We start from the raw sequence: 11,511 nt of genomic DNA on the forward strand, positions 1-11,511 counted from the left end.
GCGTTCTGAGCCCTCTCCTGTACTCCCTGTTCACCCACGACTGCTTGGCCATGCACGCAGATCGTGGACTTCAGGGAACAGCAGAGGGTGGACCCCCCCAATCTACATCAACGGGACCGCAGTGGAGAAGGTGGAAAGCTTCAAGTTTCTTGGTGTACACATCACTGTCAAACTGAAAATGGAACACCCACAAAGGCCGTGTGGTGAAAGGCGCAACAGAGCCTCTTCAACCTCAGGAGGCTAAAGAAATGTGGCTTGTCACATAAACCCTCACAAATTTTTACAGATGCACAATTGAAAGCATCCTGCCGGACTGTATCACCGTCTGGTAGGGCAACTGCACCGCCCGCAACCGCAAGGCTCTCAAGAGGATGGTGTGGTCTGACAAACGCATTACCGGAGGCAAACTACGCGCATTCCAGGACAATTACAGCACCCAATGTCACAGGAAGGCCAAAAAGATCATAAAGGACAATAACCACCCAAGCCACTGCCTGTTCACCCCGCTATCATCCAGAAGGCGAGGTCAGTACAGGTGCATCAAAGCTGGGACCGAGAGACAGCTTCTATCTTAAGGCCATCAGACTTAAATAGCCATCACTAGCCGGCTTCCACCCGGTTACACAACCCTGCAACTTAGAGGCTGCTGCCCTATATACACATGGACTTGAAATCACTGGCCACTTTAATAAATGTTTACATACTGCTTTACTCATCTCATATGTATACATTATATTCTACTGTATTTTAGTCAATGTAACTCCAACATTGCGCAATCTAATATTTATATATTTCTTAATTCCATTCTTTTAGATGTGTGTATTGTTGCGAATCGTTTTTAGATACTACTGCGCTGTTGGAGCTAGGAACACAAGCAATTCGCTACACCTGCAATAACATCTGATAAATATGTGTATGTGACCAAAAACATTTGATGTAGACTTCACCGTGAAACGCTTACTTACGAGCCCATTCCCAACAATGCAAAGTTAAAGTGCAAGAAAAAGTATTAAAACATTTTTTTTTAACAAATAGTACAAAGATAACGAGGCTATATATAGGGAGTACCGGTACTGAATCAATGAGGCAGTTGAGATAATATGTACATGTAGGTAGGGTAAAAGTGACTAGGCAATCAGGATAGGCAATAAACAGTAGCAGCAGCACATGTGAAAGAGTGTGAAAGTATGCACGCCCACACACAGTTGTTTCTCTTACTGCTAGCTTTTCAATACCACATCTCTTATCCGCAGCCAGGTTTAGGGACAACTCTGTCTGGTCTGCAAGTTCCTGCTTCTAAAGCTGCAATGTGTTATGAATGGGGGGAGGGGTTAGTGTTAGGACATAGACAAACACAACACCATGATCCACAATCCATCCCAAGGTGGCAGCATCTACCAGGTCTAAAACGCTGAGCCAAGCCTTTATTTGCACACAGGTGCTGCCAAATAAGGTGATAGTCAGTGAGTGACCTTTCTGGCAGGGCCATGAGGCTGCTGGTTTTATTTGATGGCGGTAAGGCCTTCAGTTCGTTTTTGAGTTTCTAGATTGGACACGCCTTGCGTATTTTTTCTTTTTGTACATATTTATGTTTCGTCAGCATCTGAACAAAAATACAGAACAAATAATAATAATCCGCCGACCAAGAAGGAGCTAGCCCTGGACCTATGGTAAGGTAGATGTCTCCTGGGTACCCACAGTCAACAAACACCTAGTTGCACACCCTTACTTCTCAAATTCAGTCACACATCCAATCAGGTTACAGACCATGTAGCTAGGCCTAAGACCCCTTAAACATGACAAGTGCGGCAAAATAAGTAGGTTAGTTATTGTTTTCATAACAAATTATTAACACGATTTGTCCAGAAGAGAGAGAGACACACAGAACACCACCTTATTTACCTCATCAATATTTCACAGCGTGCAGATGTCAACACGGCAGAGATGAGCTGGAATCACTTAGTTGTGAACTACAAAAAAGTTTTTTAATATTAGGTTAGGGCTTCCACCAGACACACGCACGCAGCACTGATGCAGGAGGAGACCCATATTTCACTACGTCTTAACTACAACAGTGTGTTAGTCTTACCAAGCAGAGACATCTCCTGCCCGAGTATACATGTTCTCCATAAGCGCTACATTTTCCACATCATAAATTAACTAGGCTTTTTTTTAGTTTAAGTTTCACTTCGCTAGTCAGAAAAGTCCTTTTATAGCATTCTCCCATGAGAATGAACGTTATGCATCTTCTAGTGATCTATTGACAGAACAGGCACCCTTGTCAGTCACAAAGTGAGCGGTGAGGGAAACACTGTCAGTCTACTGTATGTTCCACCTCTCAGTAACTATCCTTGTGCGCTGTGGTTGGCTGCAGTCAATTTCTTTCACGGAGGATTGGGAGAGAATGGTGCGTCTTCATAGTCTTCTGTGAGTGAATCCCTTGTAATGTACAGTACCGTCAGAAAAGTATACAGTACCGTCAGAAAAGTGTAGGGTGCCTTCAGAAAGTACACCTTCACTTTCTCAACATTTCGTTGTGTTACAGCCCAAATTTAAAATGGATTCAATTGAGATCGTGTCACTGGCCTACACACAATAGACTATAATGTAAAAGTATAATTATATATTGAAATTTATACACATTTTATTTTAAAAAATTGAAAAGCCGAAACGTCTTGAATCAATACGTATTTCAACCCCCTTGTCATAACAAGACTAAATACGTTCAGGAGTAAAAATGGGCTAACCAAGTTGCATGGACAGTGTGTGCAATAATAATGTTCAAATCATATTGATTTATATAGCCCTTCTTAGATCAGCTGATATCTCAAAGTGCTGTACAGAAACCCAGCCTAAAACCACAAGCAAGGCAGGTGTAGAAGCACGGTGGCTAGGAAAAACTCCCTAGAAAGGCCCAAACCTAGGAAGAAACCTAGAGAGGAACCAGGCTATGAGGGGTGGGCCAGTCCTCTTCTGGCTGTGCCGGGTGAGATTATAACAGAACATGGCCAAGATGTTCAAATGTTCATAAATGACCAGCATGGTCAAATAATAATCACAGTAGTTGTCGAGGGTGCAGCAAGTCAGCACCACAGGAGTGTTTAACATGATTTTGCAAATATTGTACAATCCAGGTGTGCAAAGCTCTTATACTTATTTATTGTCTCAGGGGTGTGAATACTTATGTTAAGGAGATCTCTGTATTTCATTTTCAATAAATTTGCTAAAAATAAACATGTTTTTACTTTGTAATTATGGGGTATTGTGTGTAGATGGGTGAAAATAAATTATATTTAATCATTTTGAATTCGGGCTGTAAAACAGCAAGGTGGCATAAGTCAAGGGGTACGAATACTTTCTGAAGGCACTGTAAGAGTTGAATTTAGTTTTTTGGCACATTATATATTGGGTTAGGGCTTCCACCACACACACGCCCGCACTCCAGGCACACACTGATGGTGGAGGAGACCCATATGTCACGACATTCCAAACTGCCTCTGGAAGCAACATCAGCACAAGAACTGTTTGTCGGGAGCTTCATGAAATAGGTCTCCGTGGCCGAGCAGCTGCACATAACCCTATGATCAACATGCGCAATGCCAAGCATCAGCTGGAGTGGTGTAAAGCGCACCACTATTGGAATCTGGAGCAGTGGAAAGGCGTTCTTTTGCAGTGAAGAAATCACGCTTCACCATCTGTTAGTCCAACGGACAAATCTGAGTATAGCGGAAGCCAGGAAAAAGCTACCTGTCCCAATGCATAGTGCCAACTGTAAAGTTTGGTGGAGGAGGAATAATGGTCTTGACCTGTTTTTCATGGTTCAGGCTAGGCCCCTTTGTTCAGGTGAAGGGAAACAATGACATTCTACTATTCTGTGCTTCCAACTTTGTGGCAGTTTGGGGAAGGCCCTTTCCTGTTTCAGCATGATAATGCCCCTGTGCACAATGAGGTCCAGACAGAAATTGTTTGTCGAGATTGGTGTGGAAGAACTTGACTGGCCTGCACAGAGCCCTGACCTCAATCCCATCAAGCACCTTTGGGATGAATTGGAACACTGACTGAGAGCCAGGCATAATCGCCCAACATCAGTGCCCGACCGTACTAATGCTTGTGGCTGAAAGGAAGCAAGTCCCCCAGCAATGTCCCAACATCTAGTGGAATGACTTCCCAGAAGAGTGGACAGAAGCTGATTTGATTAAAGTGTCAACAATGGAGTAGTCAAGTGTTGCTTTCTGTGTTTCAAAGCCCCTGTTTAACACCCACTTTATTCTTCAAATCATACCTGTAGGTCTATTCATGGACATCTGACTTTGTATAAAAGCGGAGGTGCAGTCTGGCGGTTCCTACCCCTGAAAACTATTTTTTTTGCCACAAACTAAATTGAAAAGGGTAGGCTACATTTAAAAAAATTGAGAGAGAGCCGTGCGTCCTCCGAAACACGAACCAGCCAAGCCGCACTGCTTCTTGACACATTGCCTGCTTAACCCGGAAGGAAGCTAGCCGCACCAATGTGTTGGAGATCTGACCAACAGCCCTGGTACCACCAGGCACTGAGTCATGCTGTCCATTTACATCGAAATGGGGCCAAAAGCAGAGCAGAGTGATGTGGAGCCCAGAGTACCAGACAAGAGATAAAACATCTATTTTACAAAGGATACCTTTTTCAAGATAAGTGGCATAATAATAACCTCTTAGAAAGCCATGCCAGAGGTTAAGGAAGTAGGTTGATTTGCTCTGGCAGGAGAGCTAGCGTTCTCCAAATATGACCTTGAGCTAGCTCTACCCCCTCCGCCGCCCCACTCTTCTGCGCCGCCCCACTCTTCTGCGCCGCCCCACTCTTCTGCGCCACCGCCGCCCCACTCTTCTGCGCCACCGCCGCCCCACTCTTCTGCGCCACCGCCGCCCCACTCTTCTGCGCCACCGCCGCCCCACTCTTCTGCGCCACCGCCGCCCCACTCTTCTGCGCCACCGCCACTCTATGCCGCCGCTAGTATAAGCCGCCACCTCTCTGCTGTGCTCGGCTCGTCTGTGCTCGGCTTTTCACAACAATACTGTAGGAGGGATAAAATAAACCTCACAATGGCCCCACAGGTCACACGCCTTCCTGACATTTATGCACAGGCCGCAAACACTGAGCTAACTTCCTGTGGACACTGAACCACAGCCATTGATTGGTGCAGCAGGAGTAGACTAGCATGCTTGGGGATACTGTAGGAAATGTGGTGTTACTGGTAGCCAGTTAGTGAGGTAGCCAATGAGAACAGTGTCAAAGGAGAAGTTTTCCCAAAATCCAGAAACTCCCAAGTGATTCCATACATTGAAACCATTTCAGTGGAGTTTGCCCTCTTCCCCACTCTCTCCCTGGAGTGCAGGACAGAGACAGCTGCAAAAACAGTCACGTGAATCCTGATGTTGCTGGATGCAAACCTTGCTCTGCTCCGTTGTCAGTGAATGCTTGATCCCCAAATCAGCGAACAGTGGACAAATTCAATGTTTTCCAAATGTTGAGTTGCACTCCCACTTTTGCACTCAGAACAGCCTCAATTGGCTGGGGGATGGACTCTACAAGGTGCCAAAAGCATTCTACCTGGATGCTGGCCCATGTTGACTTCAATGCTTCCCACAATTGAATCAAGTTGACTGGATGTCCTTTGGGTGGTGGACCATTCTTACACACAGGAAACTGTTGAGCATGAAAAGTCCAGCAACCTTGCAGGTCTTGACACACTCAAACCGCGTTTAAAGGCACTTAAATGTTTTGTCTTGCTCATTCACCCTCTGAATAGTGCACACAATCCACATCTCAATTGTCTCAAGGCTTAAAAATACTTATTTAAACCCGTCTCATCCCCTTCATCTACACTGATTGAATTGGATAATAAGGGATCATAGTTTTCACCTGGTCAGTCTATCATAGAAAGAGAAGGTGTTCCTAATGTTTTGTGCACTCAGTGTTCATATGAAGAGGGTAAAGCAGTATATGAACATTATTAAAAGGGACCAGTGTTCAATGACTATGTACATAGTGAAGCAGTCTAAGGTGCAGGGTAGACTATCGGGTGGTATCCTGCAAGTGACTAAATTCAGGGCAGAGGCCTGCTTTGTCGTGACAATTGAACATTCTGATGGCCTGGAGATAAAAATACAATTCTATTTAACTCGACAAGTCAGTGAAGAACAAATTCTTATTTACAATGACGGCCTACGAAAAGGCAAAAGGCCTCCTGCGGGGACGGGGGCTGGGATTAAAAATAAAAATAGGACAAAACAACGCTACATAAAGACAGAAGCTGTTTTTCAGTCTCTCGTCCCCAGCTTTGATTCAGGAAAACCAGTGTTTGAGTTGTGTGGTTGAAATATCAGCAGTCCCTTATCTCTGGTATAGCTCTTCATGCATCATTCAAGACTTAGGGCTCTACTCAAATCTGTAAAGCTGAAACGTTATAGATTCCGCAATAGAAATGTAAAGGTATTTTCAGATTGAGCCGACAAAATGCTAGAGCGTGAAATGTTCCTTTAAAATTTGAATCATGCAGTACAGCTGAACTTCTTCAATACAGTAGGGTAGCCTAGTGGTTAGAGCATTGGACTAGTAACCGAAAGGTTGCAAGTTCAAATCCCCGAGCTGACAAGGTACAAAATCTGTCGTTCTACCCCTGAACAGGCAGTTAACCTACTGATCCTAGGCTGTCATTGAAAATAAGAATTTGTTCTTAACTGACTTGCCTAGTAAAATATAAAATAAAATATGGATTGAATAGAGCCCATAGTTTAAATTGTGTGCAGCACAATGGATATATAATGCACAATGTCTCAGGAAAGACTGTCTGGGTTGCCAATATTCAGTAAAGAAAACAGTCGGGCCCACAACCTGGATCTACAGGCCATGGTGAAAACATTTGCACACAAAAATACAAGGTGACGCAGTTGCATACTGCTACTGCAGGCCTCTGCATTGAATCTTTTTTTAAATTTACCTTGATTGAAGCCCATTTCTGTAAAATATTATCCAGACAAAACCTGCTAAATTCAACAATAAATAGTGGCTAAATGTATCCTTAAGCTGACTACTTTTTCCTCATTGTTATTTTTAACAATGAGGAATTGTTATTTTTTGTTATTCTCATTGCTATTTGAGGTGTCATTTTTTTTATAGAAAAGGTATAAATACCAGCTAAATACTGTATACAGCTATACTGCATGATGAAGAATTCCATAGTAAGCTAGTGTTGAGGGTGGACTGATTTATTTGGCATTGACAGACTGGTTTTACACACAACAACTTTCTATACAGGCTGGTAGAGAGTGAGGATTACATGTCATGCAGTTTCAGATAGGCTATAAAGGACAGTTGTGTGTGTATATATGTACACACACACACACATATACATACATGTATGTATTTTTTTTTAAATATACGGGTTGCTGATTAGTATGCTGTTTTATCAAAAATGAATTTTAAAATCTGCAACGTTTGAATTCACAACTTTAGTTACTGAAAAAGTAAATCCATTATTCCAGAGAAACTGTTAAACCAGTTGGCTGTTTTTTGTAAGAAAAACTATAACGCAACTGTACCATCTTCAGTAGCCCCCCAGTAAAACAAGAATCTCTGTCATCAAACTCCATATAAGGGAATATTGTGATGTTTCTACATAGCAAGGTTTCCCCCATGAGGGTGCACAGGTGCAGCTGTTACCCATCTCTGCTGCTGTGGCAGTCAGCTACATTAAAACAAAAATATATATATATATTTTTTTTTTTTTGTGAAAAAGTACACATTTCCTGACAAAACATTTCTTGATACTTGACAAAAATAACTTATTTGCCTGTATGCTTTCAATAAAACAATACATTTGTCCACAGTTCGCAAATTTGTGAATCATGCATTCACTAACCCACGGAGCAGTGACACGTGATTTGTCCTATATTTATATATTTTTAATCCCAGCCCCCGTCCCCGCAGGAGGCCTTTTGGTAGGCTGTCATTGTAAATAATAATTTGTTCTTAACTGACTTGCCTAGGGAAATAAAGGTCAAATACAACTTTTTTTTTTTTAAAGAACGAGGCCTGCATCCAGCAAAGTCACAAGTCACATGACCCGTTTTTGCAGCCATCTCAGTTCTGCACCCCAGGAAGAGAGAGACAACTCAACTGGACTAGTAAACTTCTCCTTTAACCAGAGGTAGGGCAGGTGAAGTAGAACTCGTGTAGGGCTATAGGACAACATTCCTCGCGACAAAGTGTCTGCAGGAGATGCCCTTGTAGCCAGTTAGGTAGAACACCGCTAGTATTTGGTGCAAGGCAAGGCTAGTATGCTTGGGGACAGTACAGGAAATGCTGTGTCTTTTAGCCATTGAAGCAGAATGACCGTCACACTACTGTCTTTAATGCAGCACTAGATGGCTCAATGCGGGAAGGCCAAACATGCCGCCAAAACACACAGACATTCACTGTTGCACACATTATCAGTCATTACTATCTCACTGTACCTGTACTAGTAGAAATAGATGACAATACTATACTCCTGCTTTGGGTATGCACTGCCGTGTGCACTCTGAGGAACTAGTAACTGGATGTATAATATATTCTGTCTCTGTAGTTAGTTTTGTACCCCAACTTCTGCATTATTCCAACACCATGATTTAGAGATTTCTCTTCTCATTAAACATTGAAACCTTTGATGCCCGGGAGGTTCAGCTTGTAGACTAGTGGAAGATCAAATCCATGATGATTGCTATCAAAGCAGTTCCACTTCAACATGATATCCAGCCTGCTTATTTTTCAGTAGCAGAAAGCCTATTTCCTTGCTGCTATGTTCAACACACACACACATCCTCTCTCTCACACACCAGCCCGCTGACCAAACCGAGTGCTTTTATGTTCTGGATTTCTATTCAGATTGCAACATGTTGGTTGATAACGACCTGGGCTTTGTCAAATGTCCTCTCCGCTCTAAGCCATGCCTAGGCCTGTTCACTTACCATGCAGTGATTATGCTCTATCAGTTATCTGATTACAACAAGCATGTTGGAATGCTTCCTGAGGCGTGTGTGTGTGTGTGGGGGGGGGGCAATTGTTCCTGTGTGATTATGGCTCTGCCAGCATGTGTGTGTGAGCACTGTGTTTGTGTGGGCAGTGGGCACAGTGTATTATGTCTGATGGCCCATCCTGAAAGGTAGCTGATAGACAGTGCAGATGAGGAGAGAAACAGCAATAGAAACCTCTCAAGACGTCCCCACACATCAAACATTTAAGGGCTACACTACCCAAAGTGCCAGAGAAAAGTGCCAGAGAGCGGAACATATTACCAAAGGCACATTTAGCAACAACAACAAAAAGGACATGGCCAATACTTTACCAGGCTTATGCTGTTATCTTGAGCGAATCACACCCTAAAGAATGTTTGATTCGGAAGAATACCACAAGCAAAATGCGTACAGTGTAAGCAAAACCAACCAAGCCCCAGGCAACAATTTACATTACCAGTAATGCTGTAATTAATCTAGTCTAGTAGGCTACCAATATTGCATAGTGGGCTAATTAGCATAAAGTACTTAAAAATACTTGAAAGTACTACTTAAGTCATTTTTGGGGGGTTTATATTTTTTTTGGACAACTTTTACTTTACTACATTCCTAAAGAAAATAATGTATGTTTTACTCAATACATTTACCCTGGAACCCAAATATAAAATAAATAAAAACATTTTGAATGCTTAGCAGGACAGGAGAATGGTCCAATTCACACACATCAAGAGAACATCCCTGGTCATCCCTACTGCCTCTTATCAGGCAGACTCCCTAAACACAAATGCTTTGTAAATTATGTCTGCGTGTTGGAGTGTGCCCCTGGCAATCCGTAAATTAAAACAAGAAAATGGTGCCATCTGGTTTGCTTGATTATAAGGAATTTGAAATTATTCACACTTTTACTTTTCATACTTAAGTATATTTTAGCAATTACATTTACTTTTGATATTTAAGTATATTTAAATAAATACTTTTAGACTTTTACTCAAGTAGTATTTTACTGGGTGACCTTCACTTTTACTTGAGTCATTTTCTATTAAGGTATCTTTACTTTTACTCAAGTATGTCAATTGGGTACTTTTTCAACAACTGCTAATTAGGCTACTCTGTAATTGCATTCTAGTAGTTGTTTTTGGGCATTAGCCTACACAAGTGGAATAAAGCAGTCTATTGGGACAACACTATTCTTAATTTACCAATGTAAAGCCTATGTTATACTGCCAGACCGCATAGTAGTCTAAATACAAACAGACAGTAGCCTAACCGCTCTCTTGTGAGCTACTTTAAAGAATGAATACAGGAATCTATCTGAACATTATCATAAAATGCCCATGGCAGTCTTTCCCCATCGAACGCGCGGTGCTGTGACTTCTGGAACGAGTAGTAACAAAATCTATCAAATTGAAATGGACAATCATCCTTCTTTTCGGTCCTTCCTCCCTACACCTTACGAACTGGCGTAGCGAACACTGTTGCCTCTTCAAATCCCAAGTGGCCAGCCAGCAACATACAAGTAGGATTGAAACATTGTTGAGATCTAGTGCAGAAATCAGTATGATGTGTTCATTTTCTAGAATATGGGCAACATTTGTGGAGCCAGCAACGGCAAAGAAGAATTGGTTACAGTAATGCACGGTAATGTAACGGTAAAGCTATAGACATGCCTTCTTGGCACCCTCCCAATGCCGCTATCCTCACTGCTCTGAAAATACCTCCTTTCTTTCCGCTGTTTCATTTGAATCAATCGAACAGAAGACCTCCACCGAAAACGGATCGCATTTGTAAAATAATGTTGTACTCACCGACTGTTACTTGGTTTTCATTAGTTCCAATTTCACTCACTGGGATAAGCCTGCAGCAGCGTTTAGCGTCTTGTGGCTAACTAGTAGCGACACAGAAGAAAAGCCACCGTGGCTGGGCAGGCAAGGAAGCTCTCGCAGCTCTGTCGCTAGTTGCCGCCCCCTGCAGATATGAGAACGCCCCTAGCGAGAAGTCACTTCTCGAGTTTGGGTCTGCGGATGAGAAAAAGAGAGAAGGAGGAGACCCGGGTAAAATGCAGACAGACAACACACATGGAGTGCAGTGGTGGAGAAAAAAAGTACCCAATTGTCATACTTGAGAAAAAGTGAAGATTCCTTCATGGAAAATGACTCAAGTAAAACTGAAAGTCACCCAGTAAAATACTATTTGAGTAAAACGTCTAAAAGTATTTAGTTTTAAGGATACTTAAATATCAAAAGTGCATGTAATTGGTCAAATATACTTAAATATCAAAAGTAAAAAATTAAAAAATAGAAATCATTTCAAAGTCCTTATATTAAGATAACCAGATGGCATTGTTTTCTCATTTTTATTTATTTACGGATAGCCAGGGGCGTGCTCCAACACTAAATTACAAACGAAGCATGTGTTTAGTGAGTCCACCAGATATTAGGCAGTAGGGATGACCAGGGATGTTCTCTTTATAAGTGAGTGAAT

General features: G+C 42.2%; 1 protein-coding gene across 1 annotated transcript in view; it reads right to left on the reverse strand.

Moving 5' to 3' along the window:
• The window catches only part of LOC112254151 (protein phosphatase 1, regulatory subunit 16B), a 120,354-nt gene extending 109,286 nt beyond the window's left edge, over window positions 1-11,068 (reverse strand). The window contains exon 1 of the mRNA XM_024426432.2: window positions 10,836-11,068. The gene's annotated coding sequence lies outside the window, so the exon portion shown is untranslated. The remainder of the gene's footprint in view (window positions 1-10,835) is intronic.
• Between the last annotated feature and the right edge of the window lie 443 nt (window positions 11,069-11,511).

Source organism: Oncorhynchus tshawytscha, linkage group LG07 (genome assembly GCF_018296145.1).
Source record: "Oncorhynchus tshawytscha isolate Ot180627B linkage group LG07, Otsh_v2.0, whole genome shotgun sequence".
Taxonomy (NCBI): Eukaryota; Metazoa; Chordata; class Actinopteri; order Salmoniformes; family Salmonidae; genus Oncorhynchus; species Oncorhynchus tshawytscha.